Below are 16886 nucleotides of genomic sequence, written 5' to 3'. Positions count from 1 at the left end.
GCAGGCAAAAAGCAGGAAACTATAGACCAGTTAACCTAACATCTGTTGTTGGGAAAATGCTGGAGTCCATTATTAAGGAAGCAGTAGCGGGACATTTGGAAAAGCATAATTTAATCAAGCAGAGTCAGCATGGTTTTATGAAAGGGAAATCATATTTGAAAAATTTGCTGGAGTTCTTTGAGGATGTAACGAGCAGGGTGGATAAGAAGGAACCAGTGGATGTGGTGTATTTCGATTTCCAGAAGGCCTTCGATAAGGTGCCACATAAGAGGCATATAAACATTTATAAGCATTTGGCAGATGGAGTATAATGTGGGAAAATGTGAGGTTATCCACTTTGGCAGAAATAATAGAAATGCAAATTATAATTTAAATGGAGAAAAATTGTGCATGAAACACAAAAAGTTAGTATGCAGGTACAGCAAGTAATCAGGAAGGCAAATGGAATGTTAGCTTTTATTGCAAGAGGGGTAGAGTATAAAAGCAGAGAAGTCCTGCTACACTGTACAGGGTATTGGTGAGGCCACACCTGGAGTACTGCGTACAGTTTTAGTCTCAGTATTTAAGGAAGGATATACTTGCATTGGAGGCTGTTCAGAGAAGGTTCACTAGGTTGATTCTGGAGATGAGGGGGTTGACTTATGAAGATAGGTTGAGTAGGTTGGGCCTATACACATTGGAGTTCAGAAGAATGAGAGGTGATCTTATTGAAACATATAAGATAATAATGGGGCTAGACAAGGTGGGATGCAGGCAGGATATTTCCACTCATAGGGGAAACTAAATCTAGGGGACATAGTCTCAGAATAAGGGGCCACCCATTTAAAACTGAGATGAGGAGAAATTTCTTCTCTCAGAGGGTTGTAAATCTATGGAATTCTCTGCCCCAGAGAGCTGTGGAGGCTGGGTCATTGAATATATTTAAGGCAGAGAGAAAGATTTTTGAGCGATAAAGGAGTAAAGGGTTATGGGGAGCAGGCAGGGAAGTGGAGCTGAGTACATGATCAGATCAGCCATGATCTTATTGAATGGCAGAGCAGGCTTGAGAGACCAAATGGCCTACTCCTGCTATTTCTTATGTTTCTTACATTTGTAGGGAAAGAGCAGCGGATTGGGACTAATTGGTAAGCTTCCAGGGCCTTGCTGTTTGCAAATTGTCTGCCGTGTTTCCTACATTACAATGGTGACTACACTTCAAAAAGTACTTAATTTGCTGTAAAGCACTTTAGGACGTCCTGAGGTTGTGAAAGGCGCTATATAAATGCAAGTCTTTCTTCATTGAGCGAGGATGCGTTGGAAATGCTTTGGGACTATACGATGCCTGATGTCCAGAGAACACGTGTCTGCTTCCCAACTACTTAGGTACAAATTTGACAGAAGCTCTTTTACAAGAGGAGGAGAATTTTGACTAAGTGTAAGTGCTTGAAAGTAAACTTAGTGAGGAAGTGCTGTATAAGGATAATGCTCCCCCTACAGTAACATAAGGGGATAGCATGCATCCATTGAAGAGACGGCATATGCATTTTCTGAGGAGCTAGTATTTTTAATCTAACTCTCTCCCTTTCCCATCTACTTTGGCTTACTTCCGCATTCTGATGTTGACGACATCTAAGTTGCCTATCTGCATGAATTAATCAATGGTCGATGATAGAAGCTGATACTAATTTCTTGAGAGTTCTTGTAAGTCGAGCATTATTTCTTCTGGTTCATGAATTGTATTTTTCTAATTCTTCTGGTCTCCAAAGAATCCAGCAGAGTGAGCGAGAAGACGCCAATTCTGGTGCCTTCAACATCTGGCACCGCCGCAATAAATTGAATCTTATCATGAACCTTATCACTTGCAATCACCAGCACAGAAAGGTTAAATCAGCATGATACAGATAGGCCAGATGAGAAACTGACATTGGGTGATTCACAGCCCACACAGAAGCCAAAGGATGAAGTATTGGAGGTGGAGCATAATGTACCTGTATGAGATGTCAGGCGCCTAGCTGTTGTGCAGTCAGACAGCGCTCCTCTAATTCTGCCCTCTTGAGCATCCCTGATTATAATCGCTCAACCATTGGTGGCCGTGCCTTCTGTTGCCTAAGCCCCAAGCTCTGGAACTCCCTCATTAAACCTCTCCTCCTCTCTACCTCTCTTTCCTCCTTCAAGATGCTCTTTAAACTAATATGGCAGGGGGATGGGAACCAATGCAGGGAGACAGAGGGAAACAAAAAGGAGGCAAAAGCAAAAGACAGAAAGGAGATGAGGAAAAATGGAGGGCAGAGAAACCCAAGGCAAAGAACAAAAAGGGCGATTGTACAGCAAAATTCCAAAAGGACAAAGGGTGTTAAAAAAACAAGCCTGAAGGCTTTGTGTCTTAATGCAAGGAGTATCCGTAATAAGGCGGATGAATTAACTGTGCAAATAGATGTTAACAAATATGATGTGATTGGGATTACGGAGACGTGGCTCCAGGATGATCAGGGCTGGGAACTCAACATCCAGGGGTATTCAACATTCAGGAAGGATAGAATAAAAGGAAAAGGAGGTGGGGTAGCATTGCTGGTTAAAGAGGAGATTAATGCAATAGTTAGGAAAGACATCAGCTTGGATGATGTGGAATCTATATGGGCAGAGCTGCAGAACACCAAAGGGCAAAAAACATTAGTGGGAGTTGTGTACAGACCTCCAAACAGTAGTAGTGATGTTGGGGAGAACATCAAACAGGAAATTAGGGGTGCATACAATAAAGGTGCAGCAGTTATAATGGGTGACTTTAATATGCACATAGATTGGGCTTGCCAAACTGGAAGCAATACGGTGGAGGAGAATTTCCTGGAGTGCATAAGGGATGGTTTTCTAGACCAATATGTCGAGGAACCAACTAAGGGGGAGGCCATCTTAGACTGGGTGTTGTGTAATGAGAGAGGATTAATTAGCAAACTCATTGTGCGAGGCCCCTTGGGGAAGAGTGACCATAATATGGTGGAATTCTGCATTCGAATGGAGAATGAAACAGTTAATTCAGAGACCATGGTCCAGAACTTAAAGAAAGGTAACTTTGAAGGTATGAGGCGTGAATTGGCTAGGATAGATTGGCGAATGATACTTAAGGGGTTGACTGTGGATGTGAAATGGCAGACATTTAGAGACCGCATGGATGAACTACAACAATTGTACATTCCTGCCTGACGTAAAAATAAAAAAGGGAAGGTGGCTCAACCGTGGCTATCAAGGGAAGTCAGGGATAGTATTAAAGCCAAGGAAGTGGCATACAAATTGGCCAGAAATAGTAGCGAACCCGGGGACTGGGAGAAATTTAGAACTCAGCAGAGGAGGACAAAGGGTTTGATTAGGGCAGGGAAAATGGAGTACGAGAAGAAGCTTGCAGGGAACATTAAGGCGGATTGCAAAAGTTTCTATAGATATGTAAAGAGAAAAAGGTTAGTAAAGACAAACGTAGGTCCCCTGCAGTCAGAATCAGGGGAAGTCATAACGGGGAACAAAGAAATGGCAGACCAATTGAACAAGTACTTTGGTTCGGTATTCACTAAGGAGGACACAAACAATCTTCCGGATATAAAAGGGGTCAGAGGGTCTAGTAAGGAGGAGGAACTGAGGGAAATCCTTATTAGTCGGGAAATTGTGTTGGGGAAATTGATGGGATTGAAGACCGATAAATCCCCAGGGCCTGATGGACTGCATCCCAGAGTACTTAAGGAGGTGGCCTTGGAAATAGCGGATGCATTGACAGTCATTTTCCAACATTCCATTGACTCTGGATCAGTTCCTATGGAGTGGAGGGTAGCCAATGTAACCCCACTTTTTAAAAAAGGAGGGAGAGAGAAAACAGGGAATTATAGACCAGTCAGCCTGACATCGGTAGTGGGTAAAATGATGGAATCAATTATTAAGGATGTCATAGCAGCGCATTTGGAAAAAGGTGACATGATAGGTCCAAGTCAGCATGGATTTGTGAAAGGGAAATCATGCTTGACAAATCTTCTGGAATTTTTTGAGGATGTTTCCAGTAAAGTGGACAAGGGAGAACCAGTTGATGTGGTATATTTGGACTTTCAGAAGGCTTTCGACAAGGTCCCACACAAGAGATTAATGTGCAAAGTTAAAGCACATGGGATTGGAGGTAGTGTGCTGACATGGATTGAGAACTGGTTGTCAGACAGGAAGCAAAGAGTAGGAGTAAATGGGTACTTTTCAAAATGGCAGGCAGTGACTAGTGGGGTACCGCAAGGTTCTGTGCTGGGGCCCCAGTGGTTTACATTGTACATTAATGATTTAGACGAGGGGATTAAATGTAGTATCTCCAAATTTGCGGATGACACTAAGTTGGGTGGCAGGGTGAGCTGCGAGGAGGATGCTATGAGGCTGCAGAGTGACTTGGATAGGTTAGGTGAGTGGGCAAATGCATGGCAGATGAAGTATAATGTGGATAAATGTGAGGTTATCCACTTTGGTGGTAAAAACAGAGAGACAGACTATTATCTGAATGGTGACAGATTAGGAAAAGGGGAGGTGCAACGAGAGCTGGGTGTCATGGTACATCAGTCATTGAAGGTTGGCATGCAGGTACAGCAGGCGGTTAAGAAAGCAAATGGCATGTTGGCCTTCATAGCGAGGGGATTTGAGTACAGGGGCAGGGAGGTGTTGCTACAGTTGTACAGGGCCGTGGTGAGGCCACACCTGGAGTATTGTGTACAGTTTTGGTCTCCTAACTTGAGGAAGGACATTCTTGCTATTGAGGGAGTGCAGCGAAGGTTCACCAGACTGATTCCCGGGATGGCGGGACTGACATATCAAGAAAGACTGGATCAACTGGGCTTGTATTCACTGGAGTTTAGAAGAATGAGAGGGGACCTCATAGAAACGTTTAAAATTCTGACGGGTTTAGACAGGTTGGATGCAGGAAGAATGTTCCCAATGTTGGGGAAGTCCAGAACCAGGGGTCACAGTCTAAGGATAAGGGGTAAGCCATTTAGGACCGAGATGAGGAGAAACTTCTTCACCCAGAGAGTGGTGAACCTGTGGAATTCTGTACCACAGAAAGTAGTTGAGGCCAATTCACTAAATATATTCAAAAGGGAGTTAGATGAAGTCCTTACTACTAGGGGGATCAAGGGGTATGGCGAGAAAGCAGGAATGGGGTACTGAAGTTGCATGTTCAGCCATGAACTCATTGAATGGTGGTGCAGGCTAGAAGGGCTGAATGGCCTACTCCTGCACCTATTTTCTATGTTTCTATGTTTCTATACCTCTTTGACCAAGCTTTTGGTCACCTGCGCTAATTCCTACTTATGTGGCTCAAATTTTTTATCTCGTAATAGTCCTGTGAAGTGCCTTGGACATTTCACTACATTAAAGGCTCTATATAATTACAAGTTGTTGTTTAATATAGATGCAGTGACCACTGAACTGTTGAATTAAGACTGACCTTAAAGCGATGGTCAGTTTGGACAATAAACCTAATTAAAAGCAGAGAGCAGGTGATATAGTCCCTTCTGCAGAATCTGTTATCACCTATCACCTGTTAGTTGATAACAAGTCTGCAGAATGGACTACACCATCCTTTTCAGAAGCAGGAGATTGGTATGGAATAGTAAAGATAACAAAATTGTGGCATTGTACTTGTCTATGGAAAAATGACTTGTTAAATCTGAAGGTATGGTACAGACGCAGAGCAGGCAGATGATGTAGCCAAGAGACAACATGTGGATAAGGAAGGTGAGGGTTGCTGAGGATATGTCCTTGATGGGTATGGGAGGTGATTGTGCAGGGGAAGGAATATAAATCATTGCTGGAGAGGCAATATCTGTAGAGATGGAGACATGCAAAGACAGTCCAATAAAGTTGAACAATGGAGGACAGACAGACCTGACAGGTGTCATAGTCAATGGAGGATGTCATCCATGACTTTGGCCATGCAAGACAGAGTTTTGGGAGAGATGGTCAGGGAGCTGGGTGGCAATGACACCTATGAAGACCTTAAGAGAGGAAAGGGAGATTGGAAATGAGGTTGTTGTTGGAGAGCATAGATGGGTTAAGGTTGGGTTTCTTTGAGAAGAGGCTGAGGATAGCAAGGGGAGAGGTGGTTTCTGAGGAAAGCAGTCGACTGATGATGTCAGCTGACAATGGGCCACGTAGGGGAGCTGAGTAGTCGGAAGTTGAATGGGGAGGGGGCATGATGTTCATTTCATGGACAAGATACATTTTGAGAGGGCAGGAAGGAAGATGGGCTAGAAAATGCAACAATGATTGTGGTCCTTCCTAAGCTACAGAGGGTAGGAGACTTTGGTGGAGGTGATGGGCAATGGACAGGAGAAAGGAAGGGAAGCAACAAAGGCAGCTGCATAAATATCGTGATCTTGGAATTGAAGTCCATGAGCTTCTCACATTTGATGTTTCCTACAGGACACTATTTTGAAGAAAAGGACAGGTGTCCTGTCCAATATTTATCTCTCAACCAACATCACTAAAACAGATTATCCGGTCATTATCACAGTGGCAGAAGGGTCATTAACCAGAGGACGTAGATTTAAGATAATTTGCAAAAGAACCAGAGGCGACATGAGGAAAACAATTTTCAAAAGTACTTCATTGACTGTAAAGCGCTTTGGGACATTCCGAGGTCATGAAAGGCGCTATATAAATGCAAGTCTTTATTTTAATGTTTGAGGTGAGAATGGCAAATAGAAGCTTAGGGAGACCGTTTGTTTTTAAAAATAGACTGGAGTTTTCTTGCCGCCTACGATGAACTGGAATAATAAATGATTTTGCCTGAGGATGAAGGCACATTGTGGTGCTTCTCATGGTGATGGATGACTAGGTCAGTTGTGAATGAGGTTTACTGATGTTGTACCCACCTGACTAGAAGGATCGAAAATGGTAGTTATACCACGTAGAGCAACAGAGGTGGGAGACTGTTGGGGATAAAGAATGGGAGTTGGGCATTTGAGTGAATTTGGGATGAGGCTGGTACAGGTTTTCCATGGGCAAATGGTGAGAAGAATGGATTGGAGGAGGGAAGTGGATGGTATGAGATATGAGGAAGTAAGTCAGAGATAGCCTTGTCAGTGATAGAGAACTTGGCTGCAGTGAGGCTGTCCAAACATATGGGTGGGGAATGTTATATGAAGGTGTGTGTGTATATATATGTAAATAAAATAATTAAATATCCTTTATTTCCAGCATTGTGTTTTTTATTTAATTCCCAGCATTTGCATTTTTTTAAATTAAATCATTATGCAAAAACAATGTTTTGCATGAGGGAGACCAGGGAAGCTGTGGTTATTTTTCTTAGAGCAGAGAATGTTAAGGGGAGATTTAATAGAGGTGTTCAAAATCATGAAAGGTTTTGATCGGGAAAATATTTCCAGTGGCAGGAGGGTCGGTAACCAGAGGATGTTAATTTAAGGTAATTGGCAAAATTACAAAAAAAATAATAATTACGCAGCAAGTTGTTATGATCTAGAACGCACTGCCTGAAAAGTTGGTGGAAGCAGATAATTTTCAAAGGGGAATTGGATAAATACCTGAAGGATAAAAATTTGCAGGGCAATGGGGAAAGGGTAGGGGAATGGGACTATTTGGATAGATCTTTCAAAGCTGTCAGAAATGTCTTATGATATCTTCCCTCTCAGGTGGACAAAAAATATCTGTCCAATATTTATCTCTCAACCAACATCACTGAAACAGATTATCCAGTCATTATCACAGTGGCAGAAGGGTCATTAACCAGAGGACGTAGATTTAAGATAATTTGCAAAAGAACCAGAAGCGACATGAAAACAATTTTTACTCATAAGGTCATTATGATTTCCCCTGGCTGAAGAGTCTAGAACCAGGGGGCACAGTCTAAGGATAAGTGGTCGGCTTTTAAGTCTGAGATGAGGAGCAATTTCTTCACTCAGAGGGTTGTGAATCTTTGGAATTCTCTACACCAAAGGGCTGTGGATGCTCAGTCGTTGAGTATATTTAAGGCTGAGGTCGATAGATTTTTGGACTCTAGGGGAAATCAAGGGATATCGGGATCTGGCGGGGAAAGTGGAATTGAGGTAGTAGATCAGCCATGATCTTATTAAATGGCAGAGCAGGCTCGAAGGTCCATATGGCCTACTCCCCCTCTGAATTCTTATGTTCTTGTGGAATGCACTGCCTGATAGGGTAACTTTCAAAGGTGAATTGGATATATAGTTGAATACCTTTATAAAGCACTGGTCCAACCTCAATTGGAATATTGTGTCCAATTCTGGACACCGCACTTTAGGAAGCCTTACAAGAATGATTCCAGGGATGAGGGACTTCAGTTACGTGGATAGATGTGAAGCCGGGGTTGTTCTCCTTACAGCAGAGAAGGTTGAGAGGAGATTAGATGGAGATGTTCAAAAGCATGAGGGGTCTGGACAGAGTAGATAGAGAGAAACTGTTCCCATTGCCGGACGGTCTGCACCTGGGCAGGACCGGAACCAATGTCCTAGGGGGAGTGTTTGCTAGTGCTGTTGGGGAGGAGTTAAACTAATATGGCAGGGGGATGGGAACCAATGCAGGGAGACAGAGGGAAACAAAAAGGAGGCAAAAGCAAAAGACAGAAAGGAGATGAGGAAAAGTGGAGGGCAGAGAAACCCAAGGCAAAGAACAAAAAGGGCCACTGCACAGCAAAATTCTAAAAGGACAAAGGGTGTTAAAAGAACAAGCCTGAAGGCTTTGTGTCTTAATGCAAGGAGTATCCGCAATAAAGTGGATGAATTAACTGTGCAAATAGATGTTAACAAATATGATGTGATTGGGATTACGGAGACGTGGCTCCAGGATGATCAGGGCTGGGAACTCAACATCCAGGGGTATTCAACATTCAGGAAAGATAGAATAAAAGGAAAAGGAGGTGGGGTAGCATTGCTGGTTAAGGAGCAAATTAAGGCAATAGTTCGGAAGGACATTAGCTTGGATGATGTGGAATCTATATGGGTAGAGGTGCAGAATACCAAAGGACAAAAAACGTTAGTGGGAGTTGTGTACAGACCTCCAAACAGTAGTAGTGATGTTGGGGAGGGCATCAAACATGAAATTAGGGGTGCGTGCAATAAAGGTGCAGCAGTTATAATGGGTGACTTTAATATGCACATAGATTGGGTTAACCAAACTGGAAGCAATACGGTAGAGGAGGATTTCCTGGAGTGCATAAGGGATGGTTTTTTAGACCAATATGTCGAGGAACCAACTAGGGGGGAGGCCATCTTCGACTGGGTGTTGTGTAATGAGAGAGGATTAATTAGCAATCTCGTTGTGCGAGGCCCCTTGGGGAAGAGTGACCATAATATGGTGGAATTCTGCATTAGGATGGAGAATGAAACAGTTAATTCAGAGACCATGGTCCAGAACTTAAAAAAGGGTAACTTTGAAGGTATGAGGCGTGAATTGGCTAGGATAGATTGGCGAATGATACTGAAGGGGTTGACTGTAGATGGGCAATGGCAGACATTTAGAGACCGCATGGATGAACTACAACAATTGTACATTCCTGTCTGTCGTAAAAATAAAAAAGGGAAGGTGGCTCAACCGTGGCTATCAAGGGAAATCAGGGATAGCATTAAAGCCAAGGAAGTGGCATACAAATTGGCCAGAAATAGCAGAGAACCCGGGGACTGGGAGAAATTTAGAACTCAGCAGAGGAGGACAAAGGGTTTGATTAGGGCAGGGAAAATGGAGTACGAGAAGAAGCTTGCAGGGAACATTAAGACGGATTGCAAAAGTTTCTATAGATATGTAAAGAGAAAAAGGTTAGTAAAGACAAACGTAGGTCCCCTGCAGTCAGAATCAGGGGAAGTCATAACGGGGAACAAAGAAATGGCGGACCAATTGAACAAGTACTTTGGTTCGGTATTCACTGAGGAGGACACAAACAACCTTCCGGATATAAAAGGGGTCGGAGGGTCTAGTAAGGAGGAGGAACTGAGGGAAATCCTTATTAGTCGGGAAATTGTGTTGGGGAAATTGATGGGATTGAAGGCCGATAAATCCCCAGGGCCTGATGGACTGCATCCCAGAGTACTTAAGGAGGTGGCCTTGGAAATAGTGGATGCATTGACAGTCATTTTCCAACATTCCATTGACTCTGGATCAGTTCCTATGGAGTGGAGGGTAGCCAATGTAACCCCACTTTTTAAAAAGGAGGGAGAGAGAAAACAGGGAATTACAGACCGGTCAGCCTGACATCGGTAGTGGGTAAAATGATGGAATCAATTATTAAGGATGTCATAGCAGTGCATTTGGAAAGAGGTAATATGATAGGTCCAAGTCAGCATGGATTTGTGAAAGGGAAATCATGCTTGACAAATCTTCTGGAATTTTTTGAGGATGTTTCCAGTAAAGTGGACAAGGGAGAACCAGTTGATGTGGTATATTTGGACTTTCAGAAGGCTTTCGACAAGGTCCCACACAAGAGATTAATGTGCAAAGTTAAAACACATGGGATTGGGGGTAGTGTGCTGACATGGATTGAGAACTGGTTGTCAGACGGGAAGCAAAGAGTAGGAGTAAATGGGGACTTTTCAGAATGGCAGGCAGTGACTGGTCGGGTACCGCAAGGTTCTGTGCTGGGGCCCCAGCTGTTTACACTGTACATTAATGATTTAGACGAGGGGATTAAATGTCGTATCTCCAAATTTGCGGATGACACTAAGTTGGGTGGCAGTGTGAGCTGCAAGGAGGATTCTATGAGGCTGCAGAGCGACTTGGATAGGTTAGGTGAGTGGGCAAATGCATGGCAGATGAAGTATAATGTGGATAAATGTGAGGTTATCCACTTTGGTGGTAAAAACAGAGAGACAGACTATTATCTGAATGGTGACAGATTAGGAAAAGGGCAGGTGCAAAGAGACCTGGGTGTCATGGTACATCAGTCATTGAAGGTTGGCATGCAGGTACAGCAGGCGGTTAAGAAAGCAAATGGCATGTTGGCCTTCATAGCGAGGGGATTTGAGTACAGGGGCAGGGAGGTGTTGCTACAGTTGTACAGGGCCGTGGTGAGGCCACACCTGGAGTATTGTGTACAGTTTTGGTCTCCTAACCTGAGGAAGGACATTCTTGCTATTGAGGGAGTGCAGCGAAGGTTCACCAGACTGATTCCCGGGATGGCGGGACTGACCTATCAAGAAAGACTGGATCAACTGGGCTTGTATTCACTGGAGTTCAGAAGAATGAGAGGGGACCTCATAGAAACGTTTAAAATTCTGACGGGGTTAGACAGGTTAGATGCAGGAAGAATGTTCCCAATGTTGGGGAAGTCCAGAACCAGGGGACACAGTCTAAGGATAAGGGGGAAGCCATTTAGGACCGAGATGAGGAGGAATTTCTTCACCCAGAGAGTGGTGAACCTGTGGAATTCTCTACCACAGAAAGTTGTTGAGGCCAATTCACTAAATATATTCAAAAAGGAGTTCGATGAAGTCCTTACTACTAGGGGAATCAAGGGGTATGGTGAGAATGCAGGAATGGGGTACTGAAGTTGCATGTTCAGCCATGAACTCATTGAATGGCGGTGCAGGCTAGAAGGGCCGAATGGCCTACTCCTGCACCTATTTTCTATGTTTCTATGTTTCTACCAGAGGACATAGATCTTTCAAAGCTGTCAGAGATGTCTTATGATATCTGCTCTATCAGGTGGACAAAAAATATGCCATGGCACTATTTTGAAGAAAAGGACAGGTGTCCTGTCCAATATTTATCTCTCAACCAACCTCACTAAAACAGATTATCACAGTGGCAGAAGGGTCATTAACCAGAGGACGTAGATTTAAGATTAAAGAACCAAAGGCGACACAAGATAAAACTTTTTTACGCAGCGAGTGGTTGGGATCTGGAATGCACTGCCTGAAAGGGTGGTGAAGGCAGACTCAATCACGGCTTTCAAGAGGGAGTTGGATAATGTGTATGCAATAACTCAAAAGACTGAATGCTGTAAACTCCGAACAGGTACAAACCTGACTCTACTTTATTAGGGCCCAAAGTGATTACATTACAAGATGGCTGGCCTTTTATACCTGGGCCGCACACACGTGCGCACAGCCAATGACCTCCGACAGTGGTGCCACCTGGTGGCTAGTAAACCCAAGCATACATACATGACAGATAAGTACCTCTCGACCCCTCAGTGGTCTCTTCAGTTGTCAGACTGCTTGTCCGACATCATTCTGTGACCTGCACCTTTATTCACAGGATCAAGAAGTGATGACCCTGCATGGGACCTCCCTTTATATACCTGGATGACCAGGTGAGGAGTGTCTCCCACAAGTTCACCCCCTGTGGTCAAGGTGTGCATTTCTCAAGTATATACAGTATTGCAGTGTTGTTACATGGAGGTTACATACATGACATCACCTCCCCCCCCCTCCCCCGCCAAACGTCTTATTGGGATCACAAGTTAAGTCTTTCGGGTGGTCTGCGCTCCCTCGTGGAGCGTCGCAGTTGGGGCTCTGGTTGTTGAGCCTTGGCCTGCGTATTTGTCCCTTGTGGGGATTCCGGCCTGTCCGGGCTGACCGCAGGGACTGTGCATGCTGCTGAATGTTCTTGTTGCTCGTTCACTGGCGGTGGTGTGAATGCCATCTCATGATCTTCCTCAGGTTCCTCAGAGTCCATGCTGAACCTTTTTCTTACTTGGTCCAGATGCTTGCGGCATATCTGCCCATTGTTAAGTTTAACCACGATGACCCTATTCCCCTCTTTGTCTATTACAGTACCTTCAAGCCATTTGGGCCCCAAAGCGTGATTGAGAACAAATACGGGGTCACCAATTTCTATACATCTGCCCCTTGAATTACAGTCATGGTACTCATTTTGGGACTGGCGCTTGCCTTCAACAATGTCGGACAAGACAGGATGAATGAGGGACAGGTGAGTTTTGAGTGCACGTTTCATAAGGAGCTCCGCGGGCAGGACCCCCATGAGCGAGTGCGATCGGGACCTATAGGCCAGCAGGAGGCGCGATAGGCAGCATTGAAGGGAGGGACCTTGAATCCCGAGCATGCCTTGTTTTATGATTTGGACCGCACGTTCCGCCTGGCCATTGGAGGCCGGCTTGAATGGTGCTGTCTTGACATGGTTGATGCCATGACCCGACATGAACTCCCAGAATTTGTAGCTAGTGAAACATGGGCCATTATCGCTAACAAGGATGTCCGGCAAACTGTGGGTCGCAAAGACCGAACGTAGACTCTCCACAGTGGTGGATGTCGTAATGATGCACTCGATCCATTTCGAGTACACATCAACCACGATGAGAAACATTTTCCCCATGAACGGACCCGCGTAGTCTATGTGAATGCGTGACCATGGCCTGGTGGGCCAGGCCATGGGCTGAGCGGGGCCTCCCTGGGGGCTACCTAGCTGGGCACACGTTGTGCACAGGCGAACACTGTTCCAGGTCTGAATCAATTCCTGGCCACCACACATGTGACCGGGCAATGGCCTTTATCAGCATGATGCCTGGGTGCTTGCTGTGGAGTTCCCTGATGAAAGCTTCCCTGCCCCTCTGGGGCATGGCTACCTGGCTCCCCATAATAGGCAGTCAGCTTGGATGGTGAGCTCATCCATCTGCCTGTGAAACGGTCTGACCTCCTCAGGGCATGCTCCGTGTGCGGGCGCCCAATCCCCAGTCAGGACACATTTCTTAATCAAAGATAGGAGGGGATCTCTGTTGGTCCAGATTTTGATCTGGCGGGCTGTGATGGAGGAGCCTGCGTTGTCAAAGGCATCAACGGCTATGACCATCTCAGCGCTTTGCTCCGCTGCCCCCTCAGTGGTGACCAATGGAAGCCTGCTGAGCGCGTCAGCGCAATTTTCAGTGCCCGGCCGGTGCCGGATGGTGTAGTCATACGCAGCCAGTGTGAGAGCCCATCGCTGTATGCGAGCTGACGCATTGGCATTGAGAGCCTTGCTGTCTGACAACAGGGATGTTAACGGCTTGTGGTCCATTTCTAATTCGAACCTCCTGCCAAAAAGGTACTGGTGCATCTTTTTCACCCCATAGACACATGCGAGTGCTTCCTTCTCAATCATCTCATAATCCACGTTCTGCTTGAGAGCGTGACCTAGAGGCATAAGCCACAGGTTGGAGTTGCCCCTTAGCATTGTACTGCTGCAACACGCACTCAACCCCATAGGACGATGCATCACATGTCAGAACCAATTTCTTACAGGGGTTGTACAGGGTCAACAACTTATTTGAACAGAGTTGGTTACGCGCCCGATTGAAAGCCCATTCTTGACAGTCCCCCCAAAACCAATCTCAACACTTACGCAGAAGCATGTGTAGCGGCTCCAACAATGTCCTTAAGTTTGGCAGAAAGTTCCCGAAATAGTTCAAGAGTCCCAGAAATGACCGCAACTCCGATGTGTTGCAGAGCCTGGACGCTCGTCGAATTGCCTCTGTTTTGGATTCTGTGGGCCGAATCCCGCCTGCAGCAACCCTCCTGCCTAGAAACTCGACTTCGGGAGCCAAAAACACACACTTAGGTTTCTTGAGTCGCAGGCCTACCTGGTCCAGTCGGCGTGGCACCTCTTCCAGGTTGTGGAGGTCTTCCTCGGTGTCCCGACCCGTGATGAGGATATTGTCCTGGAATACGATCGTTCCAGGAATGGATTTGAGCAGGCTTTCCATGTTTCTTTGAAAGATTGCGGCCGCTGATTGAATGCCAAACGGGCACCTGTTGTAAACAAACAGTCCCATGTGCGCAGTGATGGTGGTCAGTAGTTTGGATTCGTCGGCGAGTTCTTGGGTCATGTAGGCTGAAGTGAGGTCCAATTTGGTGAACAGCCGGCCAGCGTGGCAAAAAGATCCGCCGCTTTCGGAAGCAGGTATTGGTCTTGTAGGGACACCCGGTTGATAGTGGCCTTGTAGTCGCCACAGATCCTGACCGAGCCATCTGCTTTTAGGACGGGAACAATGGGGCTCACCCAGTCGCTGAATTCAATGGGCGAGATGATGCCCTCTCTCAGCAAACGGTCCAATCCACTTTCAATTTTCTCCCGCATCACATACGGCACAGCTCTGACTTTGTGGTGCACTGGTCTGGCATCCGGGGTAATGCGAATCACTACTTTGATACCTTTGAACGTCCCGACGCCAGGTTGGAATGGCGACTCAAATTGCTGTAGGACCTGTGAGCATGAACTTCGCTCCACAGATAACACTGCGTGCACATCCCCCTATTTCCAGTTCATCTCAGCTAACCAGCTCCTCCCCAACAGTGCGGGACCATTGCCCGGGACAATCCAGAGCGGCAGCCGGTTCACTGATCCATTGCGTGTGACAGCTAATGTTGCACAGCCTAGTACTGGAGTTATTTCTTTGGTGTACGTCCGTAATTAAGTCTCCATGCGTTCTAGTTTGTGTCTGCTGGCTTTGAGTGGCCATAGCTTTTCGAATTGTTGAATGCTCATGAGTGACTGGCTGGCCCCCGTGTCCAGCTCCATGCGTACCGGGATGCCGTTTAATAGGACCTTCATCATCATAGGTGCCGTTTTGGTATATGAGCTGTGAATGTTTGCCACGTGAACCCGCTAAACTTCAGCATCCATTGATTTGCCCCACGCATCATCCTGCCTCGCAGACCCCTCTTCTGGTCCATCCGCCTTGTAAATTAGCCTGGTCGCAGGCTTCCGGCACATTCTGGCTAAATGCCCAGTGAGGTTACAATTTCTGCAGGCGAACTGTTGAAACCTGCAAGTCCTAGCAGCATGTCTGCCCCCACACCTCCAGCATAAACTGAGATTCCATTGTTGTGAACAAAAGAGCTGTTTTCAGGCATTCCTCGCTGATTGTCCCTTTGACTGCTCTTGAGCATCCTGTTAGTGGGTGTCAATGGCCCCATCCCAGAACGCATTGTCCACTGGAATGGTGTAAATGTCCGTTCAGTCTGCCATTGTCTGATGTTCTGGGGTCTATTGCTGCCTGGGGTGTGTCGAACTGCCCTTGCCTGCCTGCTGGGCTCTGAGTCGCGTTTATGATATTGACCCCCTGCAACATTGTGCGGGTATATTATCTTGGTGTCCTCCTCCCCCGCCATAAAAGTCTGAGCCAGCAACGCCGCCGCTTCCAAGGTCAAGTCCTTGGTCTCGATTAACTTTCTGAAAATCCCGGCATGACTGATGCCCTCAATAAAGAAATCCCTTAGCATCTCCCCCCTGCAGGTATCTGTGAACTTACAGAGGCTGGCCAAGTGCCGGAGGTCTGCAACGAAGTCCGGTATGCTCTGTCCTTCCCAACGTCGGTGGGTATAAAATCTGTGTCGGGCCATGTGTATGCTCCTTGCCGGTTTGAGGTGTTTACTGATTAGCTTGCTGAGCTCTTCAAAGGTTTTGTCCACCGGCTTCTCGGGTGCTAGCAGGTCTTTCATGAGCGCGTAAGTCTTAGATCCACAGCTGGTCAGTAGATGAGCCCTTCGCTTGTTGGCCGCTGCATCTCCCAGCCAGTCCTTCGTGACAAAGCTCTGCTGAAGCCTCTCAATGAAATTGTCCCAGTCCTCACCAACACAGTACCGTTCCTCTGTGCTACCGGTGGCCATTCCCGGGTTGTTGATTCCCGTTTCTCGTCGCCACTGTAAAGTCCTTACATAATACCACAAATCCACATGAGGCACATTCTATGGACAATGTCACTCTGTGACCTGCACCTTTATTCACAGGACCAAGATGTGATGACCCTGCGTGGGACCTCCCTTTATATACCTGGGTGACCAGGTGAGGAGTGTCTCCCACAAGTTCAACCCCTGTGGTCAATGTGTTCATTTCTCAAGTATATACAGTACAGCAGTGTTGTTACATGAAGGTTACATACATGACAGTTACCTCTAGACTTGACTACTCCAACGCACTCCTGACTGGCCTGCCAC

The sequence above is a fragment of the Pristiophorus japonicus genome, chromosome 12 (assembly GCF_044704955.1).
Source record: "Pristiophorus japonicus isolate sPriJap1 chromosome 12, sPriJap1.hap1, whole genome shotgun sequence".
In the NCBI taxonomy this organism is placed as follows: domain Eukaryota; kingdom Metazoa; phylum Chordata; class Chondrichthyes; family Pristiophoridae; genus Pristiophorus; species Pristiophorus japonicus.
Note: the sequence above shows the minus strand (reverse complement) of the source record.